The sequence below is a fragment of the Glycine max genome, chromosome 20 (genome assembly GCF_000004515.6).
Source record: "Glycine max cultivar Williams 82 chromosome 20, Glycine_max_v4.0, whole genome shotgun sequence".
In the NCBI taxonomy this organism is placed as follows: Eukaryota; Viridiplantae; Streptophyta; class Magnoliopsida; order Fabales; family Fabaceae; genus Glycine; species Glycine max.
Window position 1 is genome coordinate 21,316,001 of NC_038256.2, and position 4,925 is coordinate 21,320,925.

A 4,925-nucleotide genomic window follows, 5' to 3' on the forward strand; every position below is an offset into this window, starting at 1 on the left:
TTTTCGTTTTTCTGTTTTGATGCTTCTGAGTTCGTAATGCAATTTTACGTTTTCTGCTTCTAATTACAATTTCGTTCTTGCTTCTTCTTCTTCTACTCTCATTTACGTTTCTGTTCCATTTTACATTTCTGTTCGTTTACGTTTTTGTTCATTTTACGTTTCCGTTCATTTACGTTTCTGCTTCATGTTTCAATTGCATTTTCTGTTTGAATCCATGGAAGGCTAGATTTTCTGGTGTTGTTTCCTTTTGAGGACGAAGCCCAACTCTCTTTGAGGTTTCGCTTGTAATGTGGTTTCCTGGCAGTTCTCCCTTCACCAGTATCCCAAATTCGTGAATATTAATCAGTGCACGCTTCGTGTTCGATTAATTGCCTCTGAGCCTAACTTGCGTTCATGCTTAATGGACGAAGGGCTAACTGGTGTATGTGGTGCCTAATCACATATTGAAAACCCTAAGTTGATTTTCGCTTAGTAAATTGAAATAGGGTTGGATTAAGTGGTTGACTGTTAGGGACGAATTCTCCATAACCCAGGATAAGAGAATGGCTTCTGAATCAGAGGAGACAACCCGTTTTTAATATTAGTAGTTTCGTATTCCAGTTTACTTGTTCTGCTCTTTAATCACAAAACAAACAAACCCCCCCAATCATTACCGTTACTGCAAGTATATTATGAACATTTGGTTTGTCACTGCTCGTTGGGAAACGACCTAGGATCACTTCCTAGTTACTGCATTTTTATGTTTATTTGATTCGGGTACGGCCTCGATCAGTGACATATATAATATTATATATTAAAAGCTCAAGTTTCAGATAGTTTCACTCTTTCATTCATTTCTCATGAAAAAGTCCCACATTGGACAAAATAATCTCATATATCCTTTCCTCTTCCTGTATAAATGGAAAAACATTCAGTATTTATAGACATAGTGGTAAATTGTGAAACCCATGATAGTTTAAGTTTTTGTTTTATTTTTTCTTGTGTCTCCCCCTCAAAAACTTAAGTCTTAGTATTTCTTATTTGTTAATGACGGTATTGGATAAAGTATATTTTTAACCCTTTTAACGATGAACATAATAAACTAACTATTTTTGTTTAGAAAAATGATATCGTTTTAAATTTAAGATTTCATACTATCCCACTATTTTCTTAGATTTTTCTTAAATAAATCAGTATTACTTAAATATTGTCATTACTTTTTTTTTTAAAATCCCAAACCTTTCCACTACTTCCTTTAATTTTTAGTTTTATTCTCAAAAACTTGAAATGTGTTTTTTTAAGAAATATAGGAATTATTTTTTTCACAATAAAATAAATGTATGAGAATAGCAATGTTTTCTCTCTTTAATTTATATATAATATAACTCAATAGAAATGTAGACACATAGGCTTGATAACACGTGTGCTTTTTCTTGTATATATAAAGGGGATATCCCTTTTTCATGAAGGGAAAACTAAGAGAGTAAGCAAGTTTGCACAGGTAAAATTTTCAGTTTATTACTTTTAGTTTCTTTTATTTTTTTGGGACTTATTTTGTTTGCATGTTTGAGTGATGGTGAATCTTTATCGAATTTGATATATTTACAGATTTTATGTTTACTTGGAATACTTGGTGGCTGATGCATGTAACATCCAATTTTTCGTGAATTAAATTAAAAAGGTTTTTCATTTAAAAATAAATAGTTTTAAAAAAATGAGGAGGCTTTTGTAATTGAATAAATAAGGAGAAATAATTTTATTAATTAAAATAATGATTTGAGAGATAAAAAAGGTATTTTATTTATTCATTTGATAGGGAATAAAATAGTGTTCTTTTTTATAAAATAAAATAAATAAATAGAGTAAATAATAAGTGGTAAGTACCCTAGTTATAAATAGAGACGTGTTAGGTCAGTTTTCAGACTCATGATGTCTCCCCTTACTCTCAATTTCGTTTTTCCCTTGCCTCCTCCCAAAATCCTCTCTTTTTTCCGCATACTACCAAACTTATCTCAGAAAAATGATGATTTCTGACTCATTCACTGTTTGATCGTTGTAAAATTAAGGCACTAGGTTTGAAACTCAATTCCGAGCCTTCTCACCGTTGGTAATTACGAAAAGATATCGAAGCTGATAGAAATAGCCTTCACATTGTAACTTTTTCTTTCCCGCATAAACCCAAAACTGTCAAGGTAAAATTATGATCCCAAACTCGTTAATCGTTGGATTATTGTGAAATTTTGATATGTGGTTCGTGATGTAATTTTGCACACCTTCACTATTGGGATTTACAAAAGAATTCATGTGAACAGAGAAAGATGCATCACACGTAGGACCATGGAATGGAGGATTCAATCCCTTCTCCTTCTCTCTAATGTTTAGGAACCCTAACAGAGCAACCGGAGGAGGAGTTCTAGAGAGCACCAGAAACATCACAATTGATAACGGAGAAGGCTTGAGCGACTACATCGAGGTAAGGGATGAGCTATTCATAATTGGGGATTAGTGAGAACATGTGTAGGGATCCTTAGAGTATCAATTGGAATGGGTTTTGGGGTGTTTTCATAATTTTTTATTTTATCCTTATAATTATAATTGTGAATTATATATGTTTGATGAACCAGTTGATGTCCCAATGAGAAATTGCTGTGAAATTGATGTGTTCTTGTGTTGAGTGTGAACTCTTAAAAGAAATTGAGCTCTTTTTATTAACGTGAATTATATTATAATAATATTATTCAATGACTTATTTTATACAAATTATTATCTTGTTCTAATTTTTTCCATGACGATGATCAACATGTTATGTGTAAATATTTATTGTAATACTAAAATAATAAATTAAAGAAAGTTGTAAGGTTAATGCCTAGTGGTAATTTCTTTTGATGTAATATTAAATTAATTATTATAAAAACTCTTTTGATTAAAAATAATGTAGTATGTGTGTGTGTGTGTGTGTGTGTGTGTGTGTTTTGTGTCATGTAAATATGATATTGAGTAGTACAAAGTGGAATGTGTCAATTTGCGAGATACATGTAAACATGAGATGATTGATTGTGACATTATGAGATGTTAAATTGTGGGTATGATATTTGGTTGTGAATAAGTATGTGTGTTTAACACTTATGTGACAATAATTATGTTGTGAGTTGTGAATTATACAATAACCCGACCAGTGTTGATATTGAGAAAATGTTTATGCGCAGTGTTAAAGAGAAAGTGTAGGTTTCCTATTTAGGAATTAGTGTTAAATTGTAGTGCAATGTGTTGAACGTGTTTAAAACACGAGTGTGAGGTCGTGGGTATTGTATAATTCATGAGCAGTGTCTATAAATTGAATTTGTGATGAATTGTGGAATAACATGTTGCTTTGAGATTATAATATTGTTATTGAGATTGAGTATAAGTGCAAAGTTGAATATGTGTTAATCTGTGATATATACATGTAAACATGTGATGGTTGATTGTGACATTATGCGATGTGAAATTGTGAACAAGTTTTAGTTGTGAATAAGTGTGTGGTTAACACTTGATGTGGCATTACTTGTGATGTGAGTTGTGAATTATACAATAACCCGACCAATGTTATCTTGAGAAAAGTGTTGATGCGCAATGTTAAAGAAAAAGTGTAGGTTTCCTATTCTGGAACCAATGTTAAAGAGAAAGTGTAGGTTTTCTATTTAAGAACCAGTGTTAAATTATAGCACAATGTGTTAAACGTGTTTAAAACTTGAGTGTGAGGTCATGGGTATTGTATAATTCATGAGCAGCGTCTGCATGCAAAAATTATTTTAGGGGTTAGACTTGAATCAGGAGGGAGAGGCCCTGACGAACTCTTTGGAGTGTAGGCCTTGGGGGTAAATACACCTGGTTTGAGTGTTCCTTAAGTCTGTGCCGATTCCACATGGTTGGAGCATTCTTGCAAAACAGCGTTGTAGAAGCAAAGACATTTTAATGTTTTGATGATGCCAAAGGATCATGCGCTTCTCAAGTTTAATTCAAGACAAGAAGCCAAGAAATTCAAGATATATGATCAAGATAATCTCTAAAGTCTTAGGAAGGAAATTCCAAGATTGAAACAACAAGAGGTTTGGCCAAAGAATTTAAGCTAAAAAGTTTTTACAAAAGATTTACTCTCTAGTAATCAATTACCAGAGGATGTAATCGATTACCAGTGACCAAAATACTTCCTGAAATGCTTTTAAAATGTTTTTAGATGTTTTTGAAAACATGTAATCGATTACATAAGGATTGTAATCGATTACCAACAGTTAAAACTATTTATAACAGCTATTGGAAATTTGAATTCAAATTTAACTCTATGTAATCGATTACATTTGGATGGTAATCGATTACCAGCAGTTATTGAACGTTTTATAACAGTTATAATTCAAATTTTAAGCCTGTAATTGATTACACATGTCTTGTAATCGATTACCAGAGGAGATTTTCAAAAAAATAATTTCCAAGAGTCACATCTGTTCAAATGGTTTTTGAATGGCCATCAAAGGTCTATTTATATGTGACTTGGAACACGAATTTGCTTAGAGTTTTTCTGAACAAAAAGTCTTATCCTCTCAAAAGCAAAATTGTCTTATCCTCTAAAACATTCCTTGGCCAAAACACTTGCAATTCAATAAGGAATTATTTGAGTGCCTCATTGTTCAATCTATCTCTTTCAAGAAAGATTTCTTCTTCTCTTCTTCTTACTTCTTAAAAGGGATTAAGAGACTGAGGGTCTCTTGTTGTAAAGCAATCTGAACACAAAGGAAGGGTTGTCCTTGTGTGGTTCAGAACTTGTAAAGGGTTTTTGCGAGATAGTGGAACTCTTAAGCGGGTTGCTTGGGGACTGGACGTAGGCACAAGGGTATGGCTGAACCAGTATAAAACTGAGTTTGCACTTCTTATTCCCTTAAACTCTTTTATTTATTCTTGCTTTACATTAC